Source organism: Peromyscus eremicus, chromosome 1 (assembly GCF_949786415.1).
Source record: "Peromyscus eremicus chromosome 1, PerEre_H2_v1, whole genome shotgun sequence".
Lineage (NCBI taxonomy): Eukaryota > Metazoa > Chordata > Mammalia > Rodentia > Cricetidae > Peromyscus > Peromyscus eremicus.
The window spans coordinates 186494997-186518353 of NC_081416.1; the positions used below are offsets into that span (position 1 = coordinate 186494997).

General features: G+C 40.5%; 1 long non-coding RNA gene across 1 annotated transcript; it reads right to left on the reverse strand.

Annotated features, from left to right (window-relative positions):
* Positions 1 to 3098: 3098 nt before the first annotated feature.
* LOC131894151 (uncharacterized) lies at positions 3099 to 4774 on the reverse strand. The gene is made up of 3 exons (XR_009374854.1): positions 4697 to 4774; positions 3469 to 3592; positions 3099 to 3281 (listed from the first exon to the last, which is right to left on the reverse strand). It is a non-coding gene; the product is annotated as an uncharacterized LOC131894151 (long non-coding RNA).
* Positions 4775 to 23357: the final 18583 nt, after the last annotated feature.

The following is a 23357-nucleotide window of genomic DNA, read 5'->3' on the forward strand; positions in this document are numbered from 1 at the left end:
AACCTGACAATACTAAGAACAGCTGGAATCATTTCACTCTAATCAAGATAGAGAAGGGTGTCCTCCACAGTCAACACATTGCATTGGTGGGCACACAGTTCATGGACACAGAAAAATTTAAAGGTATAATATAAGACAGTAAGAAAATTTATACAAGTAGAACTTAAGACGAGATATCAATGTCTACTTGGAGGTAGAACTTTTGTGGTTTTTTTTCATGTAACAACTAACAAATTAGAGAAGACTTACACTGTTTTTGCTTCTATTTAATTCAAGCTGAACAATAAAAAATAAAAAATACTTTTAAAAAGGAGAAAAACTAACCAAGCACAAGAGAGACAAACTAGAAACTGAATTTACTGAAGGAATGGAGGCTGACACTGGAAGGTAGGAAAAAATTGCATGCACATGGAACAGAATGCATTAATTTGAAAATGACAATGTTAAAAGATTTATATGATTAACTCAAAATTCATAACAATCAAGCTAATCATGATTTACTTCACAGGTGTAGTGAAGAGACACCTACAAATTTACATTATTTACAAATTACAAAATTACAAAGACCCTAAGAGTGCAGAGAAAGTCCAGACAAACAGAGCACAGTTTGAGTCATCACAACTGTGATTTCAGAAGACACTGCAGACCCACGGGAACAAAAACACCATGGCGGCGGCAGAAAAGTAGAAACCTAAAGCAATAAGAGCAGAAAATTCAGAACTAATCCAACCTGCTGTGACCAACTGAATTTCTCCAAAAAATGAAAAACTTATGTTGCAGAATAGGCAGCCTCGGGGTTGGGGATTTAGCTCAGTCGTAGAGCACTTGCCTAGCAAGCACAAAGCCCAGGGTTCAGTCCTCAGCTCCAGAAAATAAAATAACTAAAAAACAAAAAAAAAGAATAGGCAGCCTCATCAACCAGCATTGTAGGGGGAAGTAAATATACACATATAAAAGAATGAAACGAGGTCCAATTAAATAAATCGGTGAAATTTGCCTATGTGCAATCAAAAATTAGCATACAAACGGTTAATAACTGAAAGTATGAAGAAACAGCCTACAGAATGGAGAAATTTATTAGCAAACATTTCATAGCACAGTACATAAACACCCAGAGTTCACTAGGAAGCTTAAAAAAAAAAAAAGCTAAGCAAATCATATCATAATCAAGAAATAAACCAAAAAAAGTGATAACACACTAAAGTTTTGACACAGCCAAAATGAAAACAGCACATTCTCCACATGTCTACTGATGAAGAAAATGATCCTCTAATGTAGACTGAGATCTCTGCCCAGTCAGTCTCCACACTCAAGGTGTTAAACAATAACAAATGCTGCAGACAATGAAGGAGGAAGAACACAGACGTGGTGTTAGTGGGAATACAAATCACTGAAGCCACCAGGCAAGTCAGTATGCAGCTTCTTGAACAAGCAAAAAATTAAATAGAGAAAACCTAGAGAAGATGCTAATCAAGTTCATAAAGGAATGAAATATACTGCAAACTATCAATGAAATAGAAAGGAACTCAGAAAAAGGAAAAGAAACATAAAAAAGAAAAAAATAACAAAATAGTATGTTTATATTTTCCTTCAGTGATTTCTTGAAATGTATGTCTAATATGCCCCAAAACCAAACCTGAAAATAGGAAACAGCTTCAAAAGCAAAAGAGAAAACACCTTAAAATCAAAATATACACTTTCTATGAAAGTACTTATTTCAAATGTAAGGATACAAAGTGCCAAGAGTGAAGGAATTTTATTTAAAGATTTTCTGTGAAAAGGATTGGTCATAATTATGTCAGATAACAGGGAAAGATAAATCTATAAATACACAAAACAGAATAATATTAACAAATGGCCAAATGGTTCATTTCCAGAAAGGTATGTCATCAACATGAATGCATTTTATAAAACAGTTTCCAAATACATGAAGCAATCAATAACAGAACTGTAGGTGACAAATAGGCAGTGATGCAGGGGAGCTTCAATATACACCATTGAGAAAGATAACCATGAGCAGCACAGAAAACCAATAATGCCTAGCAGGGCTGCAGAGAATCATCCACACAAGAGCAGAAGATACACAGTCTTCTCATTCTTCAATCAGCATGCTATACTGTGGCTATGTCTTAAAAATGGAACAAGGCTTTAAACCTAGTAAAGATCAATGTTTAAAAAGTGTCTTTCTGCCAGGCGGTGGTGGCGCATGCCTTTAATCCCCCAGCACTCAGGAGGCAGAAGCAGGCGAATATCTGTGAGTTCGAGGCTAGGCCGGTCTACAAAGCGAGTTCCAGGAAAGGCGCAAAGCTACACAGAGAAACCCTGTCTCGAAAAACCAAAAAAAAAAAAAAAAAAAAGAAAAAACAAAACAAAAAACAGCGTCTTCCCTAAGAACGCTGAATGTATCCTCTGTAAAGACTCTAAGTAATTTGTACCAAGAACTTACGCCCGTTTTTATATGAATGGAGAAACTCTTCCTAAGATTTATAAAATTATGAGAAACCACAAAGACTTCAAAAATTAGAGAAGGATCAAACCCAGAGGTAATTTCAAAATATATAAAAATTGTGGCGACACAAACCATAGACTGTTGAAGACAGACAAGATATCAAAGGGAAGACAATATAGATGGAGTTTAATATTTGGCAGAGGTATTAAGCAAATCTTATCAAAATCCTGCTGACATTATTTTAGAAAATACAGGAATTAACCCTAAAAGAAACACAGAACCTGAAGGAACAATGAGATGCTCCAAAAATTCTGGGTGCAGGACAAACCAAGAGGCTTCAACGGTTCTAACTAAACACTATATTAAAGTTATAGTAATAAAACCACTTCATGTTGGTATGAAAACACAACCAGCAATGTGAAAAGAAGAGGGGCAGCATCACTCCCATGCAAAGTCAAATAAAATTATATTTGTCTCTGAGTATTAATTCTTATATACAGAGTCTTCAAACACCTACAATAGGACAATCCTGAGATTATTCTCAGTAGATTTCTCTAAAATCATTTCTAATGAAACAGAATGTGGGAAAACCAACTTCATGTCCTCTTTCTACTGTCACTTCAGCCCTTCCCCATGTCTTCACCCCCTCCTCAGACCCTCTAACACACCTGGATCCTTGGCTACTGTCTCCTCTCTCTTCTCCATCCAGGGCTCTTTGTTCTGATGCACAGGTGAGCAGGACTGACCGACCTTGTGAGGCTGCATAGGAGAAAGAGATTCTTCAGAAAGCACCTGGAACTTTGCATGGAACAAAAGCGTAAGAAGAAAACACCTGCCAAAGGATAAACATGAAGGAGAGAGAACATATCATGAAAAATGTCTCTCTCTCTCTCTCTCTAAGGATTTCACTTTACTCTGAAATGTTGAGACTCATTCACACACAGCTCACACACATGCAGAGTAGTTTTCTCAGGAACCCTGAGCAGGAGCAAGGAAGAGTGCAATAAAACTATTCTCACCCTCAGAATCCAGACTGTTGCAGTTCTCCAACAGATCCCTGCAAAATGCCTTGTGAGCAGGGTCGAGACATTCCCACACCTTCTACACTAAGTTCACAATCATAGCACTGAAAGTCCACAAACCCTGAAATAAAAAAACAACAGTTTGGCCACTTGTGTATGGGTAGAGTGCTTTTCTTCAAAAGAAGAGACATTTTTCTGATACAGGTGAGTGATCATAAATATTATAAAATAATACTGTTTAAAGTGTATTTGGTAACTAAAGAATAGTTAAATAAAATAGTATAAAATACACTCTCACAGCACACATGTTGGGCTTGGCTGGACCTAAGGTGTAACATAAGGACACAGCATATAAAGACACATTTCTGAATGCTGTATTTACATTCTAGACTGCATACATCTCAGATGGAAAACTAATGGGGAGTAAAAGGTTTGCTTAATGTTTACAACCATATCTGGGGCACTCCATAAAATATATTTTCTGTTTAATCGTATCTCACTGGTTCCTCATGTGATTACTAGCTACAAACTCTCTGGGGATGCCTAGTCTCAGGGACAAGTGCCACTCTCTAAAATAGGCCTGTGGTAAAACAGGGAAGTTAGAAAGCATGGATGAATTTAAATTCCAGGACTATTGGAACTGTCACATAGCAAAGAGAACCCTGTTTGCAAACATCGGACACCGAAAATGCTCTCCTGGATTATTTTATGATTTATATTATGACAGATAGTCTGGCAACATAAGTGTAAAATAATCACGATAAGACCCACTTCATGGGATCTCAAACTTACCGACAATGGAAAGGATATCGGTAACAGAATATTGAAAGCTGTGTCTGTACGGAAAAGGCGGCCGGCCAGGGTGGGCCGCTAAGAGAACATGCCACGTGCAACAGGTCTAGGGTGAGGTTTATTGGGGGAGGAGCATGAGCAAAAGAGGAAAAGGCGGTCTCGGAGTGGGGACACGAGAGGCAGACAGACAGAGAACAGGTAAGAGAGCAAGCAATGAGCAAGAGAGAGAACTGTGATGGACGAACACTTTTAAGGGGTGTTCGAGGCCCGCAGGGAGGCATCCAGCTTGTAGTGCGGGGAAACGACCGCACCTGACCGCAGGTTCCCGGACGTCCCCGGGCAGGACAGCGGGAGCTGACAGTGTCCTGAGCAGCCTCGGCGAGCACAACCCGGTCCCTCCCCTCCCGTGTCCCAGCCCCGCAGCTCCTCTGACCTGGGAGGTTCCAGGGCCGCCGGGCTGCGGTTCCCGCCACTGCGCTGCTGACTGGTGACTTTCCCAGGCCGCCCCGCGGAGACTGCGGCTCCGGGGAGGTTTCAGGTTCCGAATACCCGGCCGGGTCTTCCTCACCCAGTCCCGTAACGCGCCATTCCCCGAGTCCAACAGGGGAATTTCCTGTCCCTTCAGCCTGGTTTACCTGGAGCGGGTCCTCCTGGCCCCGCCCAATACACTCCACTTCCGGTTACTTGCTTCCTCTGAACCCGCCTATCGCGGGCTCCTTTTCTTACTTTTCCAAGTCTACCCTGTTGGGTTTTTTTCCCCCCAAACTCCTGTGATTGGCAGGCATACCACCCCATCGGGGACCCGTCCCTCCCACTGGGTCTCAGGCTGCCTTCCACACAGCTCCCGCTGTCAGGCTGCCCTGGACCCGCTCTGCACAGCCTCCCCACATGCTTGCTGACAGCCTGGACCAGAACTGCATCTAGGAGGACGCTGCACCCCGGAATCTGATCCCCACCCTGGGTTCTGAAACCTTCTGCTATGAATTATCCTGTGTTTGGAGCAAGAAGGTAGATGCACGTAGTTAGTATAACAAAAGTAATTTTATTGTGCTGAGGGTCTTCACAGGAGGTTTACAATCAAGGCTGCTCACCTGTGCGATGTTATCTAGGTTGAAGGTCAGGTCCAGTGTCTAACAGAAGTCTCTAATTTGAGGGTCACTTTCCTGGGGGAGATTCTCCAGCCTCAGGGCAGATCAAGGTGGCGTCTCACCGGATATGCAGAACAGAGCATTGCTCTTGACTTTGCTTAAATACTGTCCAGTGGGCGTCATGGGATCTGGGACTGTCTCTGGTTATCTTGGGTGAGTGATGTCACTAAGTTCTTGTTGTCATGTGCAGCCTTGAGTGTAGTGGGGATCCTGACTAAGCTATTTTTACATTTCTAAAAGGCATTTTTTTTTTTTTTAAAACTATGCTCATTGCATCCTGCCTAACTTCTCATCTTGAGATACCAGCCTCCTGGGTTAAAATCACACAGCAAAAGACAGCAAACACTCTGAATTCTGATGCTCAAGTCTCATTCCCAAAACAAATTAAAACTAAGATAAAACACCCTGGGCTCAAAGCACAAACCATGTCTGTATCTCCTAAGGAGAGAAAGTGAAATAATATCCAATATACAGAACTCAAAAACCAGAGTCATGTCCAAAATGGACAAACTTGTAAAGCATGCAAATCAACTCAAAGAGACTAAGAACAAAATGATTCATGGGAAAGAACACACTAGTAAATGCCTGAGGGAAATGAGGACACTGTAGGATATGAAAACTGAATTTCATAAGCAGTTAGAAACACCAAAAAAACCAGACTGAAGTGAAACTAGAGATGAAAAATGCAGTAAGCCTAATAATAACGCAGAGATCAATCAGGTGTGAGACAGAACATCAGGCCTGAAGACAAGGTGGAGGAGCTGCATGGCTCAAAGAAATGGATGAATCAAAATAAAAATGCTCCGTGTAAGTAACACTAGTTAAAGGTAAAAGTGAAGTTTCAGCTGCACGTTCTACATTTATTTGAAATATTCTAAATTTTAGAAACAGTACCTCACTCTGGAGAGCTTTCCTGGGAAGCTGGATAATCATTTCCATCACTGTGCAGATGAAGTGACACTAAAAAGCCATCCTTATCCTTCCCTCACAGAACTCCACTCTTGCCACTCAAACATCTGTAATTACACTATTAGCACCGTTGACTTGGGGGAAGACATTTCAGGAACTCAGGATTTAGAAAGGAAATAGGTATCTCAGGACATAAGTGGTCAGTCAGACCATTAACAGCCCAGGGCTGAATTCATCCTGCACTATATTCCATCAGATGGTGATGTTGGGGTTGTGCTAACTCAGAAACAAGTTTGCCCTCTGGGAAGCACATTAAAAGTACATTTATGAAAAACAAAGGAAATTCTATTTGAAAACTCAGTGGTGAATGAAGAAGCATATGGCTGTCCAAGATGCATAAAATAAGTGATGTAAATGGGCACAGCCTGAAACAAGTCAGTTATACCATGCCATCTAAGGCTCTGGAAGTATTGAAGAAGAGGCTGTGGGAAAGAAATAAGAAAAGAAAGATGGGGCATGACCATGACCTCCCATTCTCCAGACTGAACACAACTATCGTAATCAATAGCCCAGAGAAACTGTACTTACCTATACTAGTCTCACTTGAGACCAGCTCTATCGACAGTCTAGGAAGGGGAGAGGCTCACAAGGCCCCACCCTTTACCTCTCAACTGTGGCCATGGATAGATTTTAGAAGGGAAATCACTGTCTTTAGTTGTGTTTCTTCTGAGAAGCCCACCAGTCTCCAACACATAGCTCCAAACCCAGTTTCACAGATGGCCCTGGTTAATCTTGGTGGGTCAAATACAAAATAAATAGAGATGAACATGGGAGAGAGGTGCGGAGGGAGGCAGATGGAGAGAAGGATTTGTATGGGCCAGAATTGTTGAGAGAAAGGGATCAGAGTGTACAGTAAATGAGGTATGTCATGTGAAATGGCAAAAAGATGATAACAAAAGTTAAGTTTTTTCATTATTGCCTCTTTATCTGGTTTGACATCAAAGTAATATTAACTTCATAAAGAATCTGAAAGCCTTGACTCCGTTTTACATCAAGGAATACTTTAAGTAGATTCAGTATCAATTATCCTCTGAAATTCTGACATAATTCTGAGAGGAATCAATCTGCTTCTAGAATTTTCTTTTTAGTCAGGATGCATTTATTGCTGCTTCATTGTTGTTGCTGCTTATAAACCTCTTCAGTTAGTTCATGTTGGTGTAATTTGGGTGTGTGGTACCAATCAGGAGATTTGATCATTTCTTCTACAGTTCCTAATTTAGTTCCATGAGGTCTTTAAAGTCAGCAGGCGTCAGATATACTTGTACACTCCTGTCTACTGATTAGGCTGTGCAGTTAGCTTGGGTACTTACTTCTCAAGTCATGTTGACAAAAAGTACTGTATACTTAGCTATCAGGGAGATCCAGACTAAATTTCCTTAAAGATTTCATCTCACCCATCATAATGGCCATCACCAGGATAAATAACAAATTCTGACATGAATGTTAGGAAAGGAACACTGTTATAATACACTACTTGGGATTGTAAACTAGAGAAACCACTTTGGAAAGCATTCTATATTTTAAAAAACAAACTAGAAATAGAACTATCCTATGTACTATCCTGTTTAGCCATTTATCCACAGATGCTCTTCTGATTGTTGCCTACAATTCTCTGCACAGGCTGGGAAAAAAAGACTCCAGAATTGCTCAAGCCCCTTTAGAGATTCTCCCTAAAAAATACATTTGTCATGATTATGATGAGGACCAGATATCTCAGGTGTGTTCTGAGGCTTAGGCTGTGCTATGATGATCATGACAGGTCAATAGGCATCCCAGCTCTGCAGGGAGGTGAGCACACAAAAAAACAAATGCATAGGTAGGGCCCATCCTTAAAGCACAGGGTTCGTTCTGAGCCCATGTGCACCTTTCACATGACAGGACTGAGTGTTTCACATTGTGGTAAGTTCTGTTGCTTCTCTCCATATGGAAAAACAGTGATGTCACTGTGTAATAGATTTTGCAAATGTGAATGGATTAAACACATTAGTGATTAACTCTATGTCACAAATAATTAATCCTAGCTGAGTCAAGAAAAGAAATGAATGCATTTTCCCTTGGAGTCATTTAACTAACAGCAAGCCCAGATTTGAATTCACTACTTGAATTTCCCTGTCCCTTCCATTCCCTGGTTCTCTGTTCCATGAGTTTGAATCTGTGCCTTCCTGAAGGCTGTCTTGTGAATCTATCCCTTTGTGTGTTTGCTGTCTTTGAGTGTGTGTGTGTGTGTGTGTGTGTGTGTCTGTCTGTCTGTCTGTCTGTCTGACTGACTGTGTACTCTGTATGGATCTATCTGTCCATAATAGAGTGTTTTTCTCTGTCTTTATTGAATAGCATAAAAAGCATCACATGGGGTAGGTATGAGAAAGCCTTAACAGACATTAAACCCCATGGACCTGGAATTATGGCTGGCTACCAGCCAATACTTGAGTGTGATGAACTGACTTCTGGTGCTCTGCAAAAACATAAAGTATTCTTGTTACTGAGCCATCCCTTCAGCCCCCAGGTAACATTTTTAAAACAGGAATTTTAAAGGTTTGCATAAGCTCAACATATGACATTCCCAGAAAAAAATAGACATTGAATGTATTTACTGGGGAAGCAGCCATTTCTCCCTGTTGCTCTGCTCTGAGATTGTGTCTCAGAAAGAATGACTGTCAATATGCACATATAAACTACATTGATATTAACAACAGATACTGGAGACAAAACAAGACCAGTAACATACACCCACAGTATTAGTAGTAATCCAACTTACCACACCCATCATGCAACTCAGCATGGAGCTTCTTGAAAAATAAAACAAACAAATTAAAAATGAGGCTGGATGTGAGAGGCAGGACCAGGTGGAGCTCTGTGTGTTGAAGGCCATCCTGCTGTGCATGAAGAGATGTAGGCCAGCCAGGGCTAAAAAGTGAAAATAAAATTAAAGCATATATTTCCCACAAAACATTCTCTTCAAATCTGAAACAAAATACTGAAAGTGAAGGAATTTAAATAACAGAAAGATTTGCCTCGTAAATTTATCTGTCTAAGAAGTAGGTGGGGCCAGGCTAGAGAGACTGCTTAGTGGTTAAGAGCACTTGAGGCTCTTAACCAAGGACCTGGGTTCAATTCATAGCACCCACATGGTAGCTTACAGCTGCTTGTGACTCAAGATCCAGGGATCCAATGCTGTCTTCTGATTCCAGGTGTACCAGGCATGCATGTGATGCATAAACAGACAGACAGACAAAAATACATAAAAATTTTAGAAATGAAGGGAATGGGAAGAATTATTGAGGCAAGTAAGAGAAGGGGCAAGGAATTCAGGAGGTAAACCTACTTATTCCCATCTCTCTCTTTGCTCTCCTTCCAGGGTGGCCTCTCACTCCTTCCAGAAATCAGAAAGTCAAACCTTGGGAGACAGTGCCATGCATAAGGAGTTATGGAGATCTGGAATAAGGAACCAAGAATGCATGTTAGCATGGCAGGCTGCTTGTAGTTAAATCTGGGAATCCAGGGAAAGAGGATGCTGGAGCAAACTGAATTGTAAGACTACCTGCATCAGCAAGCTCTGAGTTTGATTTAGGACCCTCTGCTGGTTTGAATGAGAATGCTGCCCCTTGCTACACACACACACACACACACACACACACACACACACACACTCTCTCTCTCATGTATTTGTATGTTTGTTCCACACTAGGCTGAACAATTTTGGAAGGATAGGAGATATGGCCTTGTTGGAGAAGGTTTGTCACTGAAGGTGGGCTTTGGGGGTTGAAAAGCTTGCACCATTCCCAATTAACTCTCTCTCTGTCTTGTGCCTATGGATCAGATGGAAGATTTCAATGACTACTCCAGCTTCAGGCCTGTCTGCCTGCTGCCATGGTCCCTGCCATGATGATCATATGTGGTCCTTAACAACTGTGTGCTGTCAGCCAGTATGCACCTCTTGTGACCACACCCTGCCCTTGCCTGTGAAGCCAAAGTAGGTAGAGCAATCTCATAGATATGATGCATCTCTCTCCCATTCTGCACATCCTGGTCCTGGCTGGGCCTCTTCTTCCTGTACCCCTGAATAAAGTTGTCAATTTCACCAATCAGCTGAACTAAAACTACCAGCAATGATGGATTTAAATGGAACATATTTATGATGTGGCAGAAATTCAATAAAGATAACAAAATAATGAAAAATGAAGTGGTGACACATACCTTTAATCCTGGCTTATTGGGTTTTGTTTTGTTTTTTTGTTTTGATTTTCATCTTTGAGGTTTGGTAATTTTTTCGTTTATTGTTTTATTTTGTTTCTTTTTTTAAAGAGAGAGGAAGCCGGGCGGTGGTGGTGCACGCCTTTAATCCCAGCACTCGGCAGGCAGAGCCAGGTGGATCTCTGTGAGTTCGAGGCCAGCCTGGGCTACCAAGTGAGTTCCAGGAAAGGCGCAAAGCTGCACAGAGAAACCCTGTCTCGAAAAAACCAAAAAAAAATAAAAAATAAAAAAAAATAAAGAGAGAGGAAAACATAATGCTTAATGGGTAGGGAGTTGTGGGCTATTTGGAATGTTTGGGAGGATATAAAATTTATCAAAATATGTTGTATGAAAAATATTTCAACAAAATGTAATAAGAGAAAAATAAGTTCAAATCATTAAAGAAAGAAATTGAAGATTTCAGAAGATGGAAACATGTTTCATGCTCACAGATTGGTTGGAATAACATAGGAAACATGACGATCCTAATGAAAGAAAACACCAGATTTCAGTCCCCATTAAAACCCCAACGGAATTCTTCATGGGTTTTTTGTTTTGTTTTGTTTTGTTTGCTTCTGGTGTTTCAAGACAGGGTTTCTCTTTATAGCCCTGGCTATCCTGGAACTCTGCTGTGGTCCCCAGGAATATATCATAAGAACTCAGCTGGTTATGGCAAAGTCACTACCTGGAGGGATCAAGGATTTCCTCCAGAGGAAGCCAAATTCCAAGGAGCTTTTGGTATTACTTGGCTTGTTATATATCAGCTGTCTTCTGTTATGAGAATCATGTGTGCCTTCATAGTTTTCCTAATTGACTTTTCCCTAAGAAGGGCTAACAGTGTGGACTGATCACTCTCTGGACACACACATTCCAGGTATTTGGAGAACAGCCTCAGGAAAGGCTTTCTCTGGAATCAGATATCTCCTTTAGCCACTTCAAGGACTAGCAGTAACAACAGTCCACATGAAAGTCTCCTGAATTAAGGTAAATTCCACAAAGAGACACCGCCTAGGTCAGGTGGATGTTAAGTAATAGCTTTACACAATTTAGCTCGGACCCTCCTTTTCTTACATCCCTACTAACTTTATAGACCTTTAACTCCTTTCCTAACCACTTCTAGGAATATTTAGATAACCTTCTGTGCTGACAGCTATGCTCAGCCAGAACCCCAGTTCAAGCCTCCCTATAATTATCATCATTGGCAGCATCCGGCCAGGTCCATCCCCAGATGGAGGAAAGTACATTATCAGAAATACTTCTGTACTCTCTAAGAACAGATTTAAGCATCCAGGCTACCTGTTTGAGAAGGCCTGGCGGATGTGCCAATTAAGCTTTACTTCCTCCTTTCCCAAACCTTACCTCTAGTTCCAGATCTCCCTTTAACTATCACCAGAGGCATCTAGCTGTACACAGGTTGCCTAGCAATTGCGCACACTTTCCCCCACCCTGCAGAAAAAATGGCAGATAGCTTGGACAGATAGGAACTACAGGAAAAAAGAAGACAGTTTTATTTTCTCCCCTTGACCTAGTAACTTATAGATTCTTAACATTTTCTACTAATCACGTTTAAGACTATAGTTGAGCACATAAGATTCCCTCTTCTTAGATATTACTCGAATTTAGCCTTTAGTTAATTCATTTCCCCATTGGTCACTTCCCTTTGGGGTTGCAAATGATAATTAACAGTTATTGCCTCTCAGTGTGATTCTTATCACCATTTGACCCTGGTGATCCGGAACTGGTCTTCAGGACCTGAAAACTCCAGACCCTGTGTTGCTGCGGGGGTGGGTTGGGGGGCTGGGAAAGTCACCAGTATTCGATGAGGCTGCTCAGAAGGACACAGCTCTCAAAATTCTGTGGTGGATATCTTTCCTTTATTTGAGGTCCTATGAATTTGGGTCTTATCTTGTTTTGTTCACATATCTTACTGTTCCCAGATATTGTTTTAAAATAATTCATGAAATAATCTCATAGAGCATTTGCATTATCTCTTGTTTGCAAACACGGTTCTCTTTGTTATTGTGTCAGTTACAAAGCTCCCGGAAATTAAATTCATCCATGCTTTCTGACTCCCCCGTTTTACCACTTGCCTAATCAAGAGAGCAGCCTTTGCCTTGTGAGACCAAAATGAGCCATCTTAGAAATAAGACCAAAATGCTTTCACCCTGAAATTAAGGCCTCCTTTTAGGAATAGGCCATTACTTACTGAAACCAGTCAGTTCAGATTCCAGAAACCAGGAAGTGTGAAAGTACAGAGTCACAAGGTAGTCACGAGGTAATGACTGCCGGACTATGGAATGTCCTCTCCCTGGTCTTCAGGGTAACTGACCACAGAAATGTCCCCACCTGAGGGCAGCCAATGAGAAATGGTGGCGGGTAACCACTCCCTTAGAAGATTAAGCCATGATTTCTAGAAGCCCCTAGAAGCGAGCCTACCCGTACTAGCACCCCTAAATGATGTAACTGAAAGATCCTAACCCTTCAGGCTTAAACCCCCCAAGCCCCAGGAGAATAAGGAACTAAAAAGAAAACTAGTTCCAAGGGCCACCTGACTCAGCCACTACTCAATCACCCCTGCCACATTGTAACAATGTAAAAAGATTTCTGTTAAGAGATGTGCTCAATTGTGACTGGGATAGTTGCAAGTGTTCCAGGAAGGGCTGTGACCTTTGTGTAAACTCCACTCCCACCCTGATATCCCCCCTTGAGGTTTGGGGGGGGGATGTGCACACTGACGTAACTGTACCCCCTCTGTGATCACTCTGTGACCAGACCATGATCTTGTGAAACGAAATTGTATGGGAATTGTAATCTTATGGCTTTTGTGGGTTTTTCCTTTAAATGCCCTTATGGGGCTGCAGTAAGTTGCGGCTCTTGCTCTTGGGAGCAGAGTTTGCTCTTCTGCATAGAAGCCAATAAAATTCTCGTGCTGTTGCATCAACTGGACTGGAGTCTGGGTTCTTGGGGTGCCCACTTGAGACCCTAAACTTTGGGGTCCAACAGTAACCTTGTGATTTTTCCCTTTAAAAACTGAGCTTGCAGCCGGGCGGTGGTGGCGCACGCCTTTAATCCCAGCACTCGGGAGGCAGAGGCAGGCGGATCTCTGTGAGTTCGAGGCCAGCCTGGTCTACCAAGTGAATCCCAGGAAAGGCACAAAGCTACACAGAGAAACCCTGTCTCGAAAAACTAAAAAAAAAAAAAAAAACTGAGCTTGCAGACAGGCGGGCACTTCCTCCAGCCTCCATTGCATTGAATATATTGGATGAAGTCCCTGCCTAGGCTTGTATTGCTTTTGGGTATCCAGAATTAAACCTTACTTTTGCATTCTAGCATGCTCATCTTTGGTGGTCTCTCTAGGGGTCGCGATCTGGGCACAACAGCCTCTGAGAGTAGGCATCCTCAGACAGCTTTGTAGATAGTAATCACATGAGGAACCCGTGCAGATATGATTGAATCAGCAAATATATTTTACGGAGTGCTACAGATATGGTTGTAAACCTTTTCCTCCGCATTAATTTTCCATGTGGGATATATGCAGTCTGGGCCGTAAATACAGCATTCAGAAATGTGTCTTCATATGCTGTGTTCTTATGTTACACCTTAGGTCCAGGCAAGCCCTTAACTGCCTCTCAGAATGGGCCTTGCCCCTGAATCTAGGCATTCCTAGAGAGCTTTGTAGTTAGTAATCACATGAGGAACCAGTGAGAAATGATTAAACAGAAAATGTTTTATACAGTGCTAGAGATATGCTTCTAAGCATTAGGCAAACCTTTTGCTCCCCATTAATTTTCCATCTGAGACATATGCTTTCTAGAGGATGTAAATACAGCATTCAGAAATGTGTCTTCACATGCTGTGTTCTTATGTTACACCTTAGGCCCAGGCAAGTGCATTATGCATGCTGTGAGCGTATATCAGGCCAAATTACTTTATAGTTAGCAAACGCACTTTAAACAAAATTATAAAGCATCTTTTGAATACTAAAGCATCTTTTGAATATTTATGATCAATCGTCTGTATCAGAAAAATGTCTCTTCCCTTGAAGAAAAGCATTCTGCCCATGCGCATGTGACCAAACTGTTATTTTTTTTTTATTTCAGGGTTTGTTGATATTCAGTGCTGTGACTGTGTACTTCTTGTAGGAGGAGTGGGAATGCCTAGACCCTGCTCACTGGGCTTTTGGCAGAGATCTCCTGTTGGAGAACTGCAGCAGTCTGGATTCTAAGGTTGAGAATAGTTTTCTGGAGTTTCCCTTGTTTCTGCTCAGGGTTCCTGGGAAAACTACTCTGCATGTGTGTGAGCTGTGTGTGAATGAGTCTCACACCTCACAGGGTAAAATGAAATGCTTAGAGAAAGAGACATTTTTCCTGATATTTTCTCTTTCCTGTTTTTTCCCTCTTGGCAGGTGTTAGCACCTTTAGTTTTTGCTCTTTGAAAAGTTCCAGGTGCTTTCTGAAGAATCTCTTTCTCCTATGCAGTCTCACAAGGTCGGTCAGTCCTGCTCACCTGTGCATCAGAACAAAGAGCCCTGGATGGAGAAGAGAGAGGAGACAGTAGCAAAGGATCCAGGTGTGTTAGAGGGTCTGAGGAGGGGGTGAAGACATGGGGAAGGGCTGAAGTGACAGTAGAAAGAGGACATGAAGTTGGTTTTCCCACATTCTATTTCATTAGAAATGATTTTAGAGAAATCTACTGAGAATAATCTCAGGATTGTCCTATTGTAGGTGTTTGAAGACTCTGTATATAAGAATTAATACTCAGAGACAAATATAATTTTATTTGGTTTTCCGTGTGAGTGATGCTGTCCTTCTTCCATTCACAATGCTGGTTGTGTTTTTATATCAATATTAAGTGGTTTCATTACTATAATTTAATATGGTGTTTAGTTAGAACCATTTAAGCGTCTTTGTTGGTCCTGAGCACAGAGTTTTTGAAGCATCTTGTAGTTCCATAAGGTTCTGTGCCCTTTAGGGTTAATTTCTTTATTTTCTAAAATAATGCCAGCAGAATTTTGAGAAGATTTGCTTAATATCTCTGCCAAGTACTAAACTCCATTTACATTGTCTTCCCTTTGATATCCCATTGTCTGTCTTCAACACTCCACCATTTGCATCACTACAATTTTTATATATTTTGAAATTACCACTGGGTTTGATCCTTCTCTCACTATTTTTGAAGTCTTTGTGGTTTCTCACAATTTTATATATCTTAGGAACTCCTGATTTACTCCATTTACAGAAAAAAACTGCCTGTAAGATATTGTTACAAAGTATTTAGAATCTTTACAGAACATAATCATCATTTTATATTTCTTTGCATGTTTGAATGAGAACATGCTATCAGAGAGTCAATGTTCACAGGTCTTTTTTGTATTCTTCTCTGTTCTATTTACTGTTGATGTCAGCATTCTTGGTTCTTGGAGAAGACACTTTAAACATTGATCTTTACTAGGTTTGAACACTTGTTCTATTTTTAAGACAGGGCCACATTGGAGAATACTTATTGCAGTTTGTGAAACTGGGTGTCTTCTGATGTTGAGTGGATCATTCTCTGTAGGGCTGGTAGGCATTATTGTTTTTCTGCACTGTTCAAGGTCATCTTGCTCAATGGTGGACATCAAAGCTTCCCTGTATTATTGTCTATTTGCTTCATACATTTCTGTCATTGATTGCTTCATGTATTTGGAAACTTGTGAAATACATTCATGTTGATCACATATCTTTCTGGAAATGGACCATTTGATCATTTGTTAGTAATCTTTTGTAGCTGGAAGTTTTGTTTTGTATATTTATAGATTCGGCTTTTCCTGTTACCTACCATAATCATGACCAATCCTTTTTACAGAAAATCTTCAAAAAAAATTTCTTCACACTTAGCACTCTGTATCTCTATATTTGAAGTAAATACTTGTATACAAAGTATATATTTTTATTTTAGTGGTAGTATATGAGGTTAGCTGTGGCTTGTTCTATCTCTCTGACCTTCCAGCATTCACCCCAATAACTGGCCTCATGTTTGATTTTATTAATAAGAACTTTTAAGATTCATGCTACATCTGGTGCCCAATGTTCGTGGTACGAATTCATGAAAAAGGTGCTTGTCTCTGACCTTGTGGGCCCCAGCTCAGGCCCGAGCTACACTCGGCCGGTTGTGGTGGTGCATGCTGGTAGGATTTGCTGAAGGAGAGAGAGACAGGAGGATCCCAAGTTTGAGGCCAGCCTAGGAGGCTTGGGAGAAGCTTCGGCCCGGACTGAACCACAAACAGCAGTGGGACCATGGAGGCAGTGGCTACTGCTCCACGTTGCCAGCTCCTTCTCATCGTTTTGGTGACTGCGGTGATGCTGCTACCTAGGATGAAGGGTTTACTTCTGCTGGTTCAGAGAAGAATTGCCAGGACCATAGTGTTACAAGAAAACATCGGCAAAGGTCAGTTTGGAAAAGTTTGGCAAGACAAATGGTGGGGAGAAATTGCTGTGAAGATTTTCTGTTCTAGGGAAGAATGTTCATGGTTCCGAGAGACAGACATTTATCAGACTGTGATTGCTCCAAACCACAGAGGAGGCACAAAAAAAAAAAAGTCTGCAGTGAACCATGACCACGCCTAACAGTGACTTTGAAATCTTCAAAAGGATGATGGGACCCCACAACGATGATTCCACATGGACTATGGTAAAGCCATTAAGCTGATTAACACCAGGAAAGATTGACTTTGGACTACAAACTATTTAGGACAATTTCGAGATGGCTAGCTGAGATGATCCAGCCTGACAGACTACTCGAACAAGGACTTGTGACAAGCCCTGAACTTTCCTTTTAAGCAGAGACTGGACAAATGATACAGGACTTGACAATTAACCCAAAAATTTTCTTTTCAAGATTCCCTAAAGATATCTCCACCCCTAGAAAGCAAAAAGAAAAAGAGAATAAGATATGAGTTAGTTCATTGAATCTACTCTGAGAAAAAAGATAAAGAAATAATAGGATAAATAGGTAGATCACTGAATCTACACTGAAGAGAAAGGAGAAGATATAAAAATGACAAAAGGTAGACTACTGAATGTATTATGAAAAGAAAAAAGAAAATATGGATATGATAAGATAAAAGGGAGATTATGGAATCTACTTTTAAAAAGGAACTACTTGATTTAAATAAGATAAGTAATGAAAATTTTTTGGTCTGAGTTTATCAGATGTTACTGGACTGGACATTGTTATATATTAATGGAGTTTTTTATCTGAATCTGTCAAATGTTAATGGACTAGACATCATTAATGTAATTTTTGGCTGTATATATTGTATATACTTATTGGATAGTTTTTCTTGTATTAGTTATAAGCCTTTTTAATTTTAGACAAAAAGAGAGGAAATGTGGTATTGTATTCCCCAAAATATTGTGCATGCTAATAAACTTATCTGGGGTCAGAGACAGAACAACCACAATATTAAACATAGAAGTTAGGCAGTGGTAGCACACGCCTTTAATCCTAGCATTCCAGAGGCAGAAATCCATCTGTTCAAGGATACAGCCAAGTATGGTGACTCACACCTTTAATCCCAGAAAGCCAGCTTTTAATCCCAGGGAGTGATGGCAAAAACAGAAAGATATATAAGGTGTGGAGACCAGAAACTAGAAGCATTTGGCTGGTTAAGCTTTTAGGTTTCGAGCACAGTTCAGCTGAGAGCCATTGGGATGAGGACACAGACGCTTCCAGTCTGAGGAAACAAGATCAGCTGAGAAGTTGGCCAGGTGAGGTTAGCTGTGGCTTGTTCTATCTCTCTGACCTTCCAGCATTCACCCCAATAACTGGCCTCAGGTTTGATTTTATTAATAAGAACTTTTAAGATTCATGCTACAAGTATATATTATTATAATATATATTATAATATTTTTATTATATATTTTGATTTTAGGATTATCCTATTTCATGTTAGGTTTGAGGCATATTATACATATCATTTCGATAAATCACTGAAGGAAAATATAAGCATATACTAATTTGTTATTTTCTGTATTGTTTTTCCTCTTTCTGCATATCTATTTCATTGATAGTTTGCAGTTTATTTCATTTCTTTATAAATGAGAGTAGTATCTTTTCTAGGTTTTCTCTTTTTCTTGTTTGGTTTTTCACAAAGCTGTACACTGACTTTCCTGGTGGCTTCAGTGAGTTTGATTCATAATGACACTGTGTCTGTGTCTTCCTTTTGCATTGTCTCTAGTGTTTGTTATTGTTTAACACCTTGAATGTGGATACTGACTGGCTAGAGAGATCTCAGTGTATACTAGTGTACACATTTTCTTTAGTAAACATGTGGAGTGTGTGCTATTTACATTTAGGCTGTGTCAAAGCTTTTGTGCATTGTCACCTTTTTGGTTTATTTCTTGATTATAGTATTACTTGCTTTGTATTTTTTAAACTTCTTGGTAAAATTTGGGTATTTATGCATGTACTGTGAAAGTGTAGGCAGTTTCTTCATACTTTCAGTTACTACCTTTTGTATGCAATTTTCCAATTGCACACAGTCAAATTTCACCAATTCATTGCTTTTCACTCTTTTATATGCGGATATTTACCTTTCCCTACAACACTGGTTTACGAGACTTTCTATTGTGTAACATAAGTTTTTGGCGTTTTGGTGAAATTCATTTGGTCACAGCAGGTTGGATTGGTTCTGGATCTGTGGCTCTTATTGCTTAGGTGTCTGGTCTTCTGCCGTCACCATGGTGCTGTTGTTCCCGTGGGTCTGCAGTGTCACCTGAAATAGCAGCTGGGATGACTAAAGCTTTGCTCTGCACTCTTAGGGTCTTTGTAATTTTGTAATTTGTAAATAATGTAAATTTGTAGGCATCTCCTGACTGTGCCTGTGAAGTAAATCATTGTTAGCTTGATTGCCATGCATTTTGAGTTAATCATATGAATCTTTTAACACTGTCGTTTTCACAATAATGCGTTCTGTTCCACATTCATGCCTGTTTTTCTCATCTTCCAGTGTCACCCTCCATTCCTTCAGTGAACTCAAGTTTCTATTTCACTTGTGTCTCTGTGCTTGGTTAGGTTTTTTTTTTTTAATCCTTTTTTCAAACTATTTTTTGATTGTTTATAGTTTAGTTTGAATTAATTAAATTGAAGTAAAACCAGATAGTATAAATCCTCTCTAACTTGGTTATGTACATGAAAAAAAAAGTTCTACCTCCAAATAGACATTGATATCTCCTCATAAGTTCTATTTGTACAAATATTGTTCAGTTTTTATTATTAATAAATGTTGATATTCAGTGATTGCACAGTTTTCCCCTTGTCACCCTCTGTCCCATCCCTGGGTAGATTGTTGTCTCCCCAGTTGTCCTCATATTTCATGTATGATTTGGGGGAGGTTTTGGCCAGGTAGCCAGGCTGTAATATTTTGATAATTCTGATGGTCATGTTGTATGGCAGGAGAGTTTTTCACATGTCACCTCCTCATCCTCCAGCTCTTAAAATCTTTCACCTCCCCTTCTGTAATGTTCTCTGCAATTTAGATGCAGAAATATGGAATTCCCATCATAGCCTGTTCTGTAGGCATTTAATTGTTCTCAGTATTTGAGGAGTTATGAGTCTCTGAAATAACTGTTGTCCATTGAAAACAGAGTTTCTTAGACTCAGGCTGAAAGCAATACCAGGCTGTGGTGTGATCAGAGTCAGTAAAAGGCAGTTGGAATATTTGTACATGTAGCAGAATATCAGTAGTGGATTCTCTTTAGGGCCTGTGACCTTCACCATCATAGGCTTCTGGCCAGGTTGTCTGTGCCATGCATGTATATCCTCTATGCAGCCTGCTTCAAATCAAACCAGAAGGCCTTCTGTTACATAAAAAATAGTTTTGCTACTACGACACCAGTGGACATTTCTTGCCTGGCAGGTTGTGATTATAGCACACAGGATCCAAATCTGGGTATGGCCATTGATAACTCTGCCCCTTCTTGAGCCTGCATAGCAGTTTTGACACTATGAATGCTACCACCAGGGAGTCCAAGATATTTTTAGACACTGTGAGTGGTCTGCTGACTTCTCTGCATCCTCTTGTTGGTATGTTAAAAAAAAAAAAAAACAGTGATGTTATATGTGTATTAGGTAGCTGTTTAAGAGTCCTATTTGATCTTAGTTTTTCATGGGTATTTCTACCTTTAAGTTATAAAATTCTATTTCTTATCTAAGATGTCCCCTTTCTTTACTACTGTCCTATATTATCACCTTTAAATTTTTCTGTGTCTGCGGGCGGTGGTGGCGCACGCCTTTAATCCCAGCACTCGGGAGGCAGAGCCAGGCGGATCTCTGTGAGTTCGAGGCCAGCCTGAGCTACCAAGTGAGTTCCAGGAAAGGCGCAAAGCTACACAGAGAAACCCTGTCTCGAAAAACCAAAAAAAAAAAAAAAAAAGGGCCGGGCGGTGGTGGCGCACGCCTTTAATCCCAGCACTCGGGAGGCAGAGCCAGGCGGATCTCTAGGAGAGGCGCAAAGCTACACAGAGGAACCCTGTCTCGAAAAACCAAAAAAAAAAAAAAAAAAAAAATTTTCTGTGTCTGAACTGTACCCACCAATGCAATGTGTTGACTGTGGAGGACTCCCTTCTCTGTGCTGATTAGAGCGAAATGGTTCCAGCTGTTCTTTTGTAGTGTCAGGTTTAGGATTGTGTCCCATTGTCTTTATTATGCTGAGATATATTCCTTTTGTTCTCACATTCTTCAGAGCTTTTATAGTGAGCAAATGAGATATTTAGGCCCAAGTCTTTTATGGATCTCTTGACATCATCCTGTTGTTTCTCTTACCCACTCTACATGTTTGGTGTCTTACATTGATTAATTTATAGGTGTTGAAACAGTCTTGCATTCTTGGCATTAAATCAGCTTGCATTCTGTTTCCATGTAGCTTAGAGACAATCTCCATGTCTATGTCCATCCTAACAACTTGTCTGTGATTTTCCTTTGCCTATATTTGTTTGGATTACCTGCTTCAGGTCTTGAGGCAACACTAGCTTTGTATGATGACGTTCTAGCATTCCAGTTCTTTGTGTTTTATGTATGCAATGCTCTTCTTGTTGTATTAGTATAAGGTTTTTCTAAAGAAAAGGAGAATTCTGTGCTGAGTCTGTCCAGTCCTCAGACACTGTTAGAGGAAACTCTGACTGCTTCAGTCTCAGCACTACTGAATGCCTTTTCTAGTTTTATAAATTAGAAGAGTGAATTGTTCGCTTGTTTCTAAAAGCTTGACCTTTTCTTCTTCACTTCTAATTTTTTGCATGTGACCATCCACAGTACTCCATAAGGTAACTCTGATGTCATTGGCATACACTGCAATATCCTCTTTTCAACTCTAGGTCTGTTGCTTGGGGATTCATTCTTTTAGTTTGGATTAGGTGAAAAATGCTTCATCCATACTTTTTTCATTTCACAGAAACAAGTCTATTGCCTTGATTCATTGCATTGTCATCTGGTCTTTATTTCATTAATTTCTACACAACCTTTCTAGTATCTTTCTATATACTGTTTCAGATTGACTGTTCTTAAGCTTGTAAGCCCTCAGCCACATAACTATGGGCAAATGTCTTTTATAACCAGAGTCTAATTGCTGACAAAACTTCTCAGTGTATCTTTGTCACCTCACTTCTGTATCATTGTTATTCATGAGCTGCCAATCACCCTGACATTCTAACAAATTATCCTCAGTACTTCATGAATCCTGCCCCACTGTTCATTGATTTAAGTCTCCACAATAGCTAATTAAGGAAAAATAAACCGAGTGTTGCAGAGGTGGCTCAGCAGTTAAGGGCACTTGTTGCTCTTGCAGTTTTCAGGTTCAGGTCCCTCTACATGCAAGGTGACTTAATTCAGGTCCAAAGGATCTAGTGCCCTCTTGTGGCCACTGCAGCTACTTCATGCATTAGGTACACTGACTTACCTGAAGGAAAATACCCATACAATTAAAGTTAAAATACATAAATCTATCTTTACTTTCTTTTATTTATTCTATATATCTTTTACATCATGTATCTTCATCTCATTCATTTCCCAGTCTCTTTTCATGTCCGCTGTGCCCTTGCATCCCCCAATAAAAGAAAATTTAAGAGAATAAAGGAAAAATTTAAAATCTCATTATGGAAGCTGCAGTGTGACACAGTGAGTCACTCAATAAAGGTCTTTGTCCATATATCTTTATTTGTAAGTGTTCATTGCAAAGAACCATTGGTCTGGTTCGAGGCCTCTAGTTTCTACTACAGTATCAATGCTGGACCCTCACTAGGACTCTTCTTGGGTATCCTGTTGTTGCCCTGTGTTGTGGAGATCCTGCAACTTTGGGTCTACAGGTGAGGTGGTGAGGTCCCTTCACATTCTCCAGCAGATCACTGATGGTGTAGGTGTTATGTTGGGCCAAATCATAGTTCTGGTTCTGGGCCTGGGTGGCTGTAGGGTTGAGCTACCCAGCTGTCTCCTGTCCTCACCACGAGGGTGAGCTCTCCAGAACTGCCCCAGTTAATCCACCTCTTGCAGCAATTAATGAGTTCGGGGCTGGTTCTCTTGCTTTCACGCCCTTAGGGTCACCTCTCCCACCCCTACATTAGGGCCAGCTCTATTGTTTTTCCCAGGTGAAGTTCAGGGGCCACTCTTCTGAGTCCTGCATCTGGTGATCGGTAGGGAAAGCCTTCCTGTTCTTATGATCCCAGGGATAGCTCTTCTACCGGTCTCAGGCAGTGATGACTGGGAGGTAAGGAGGAG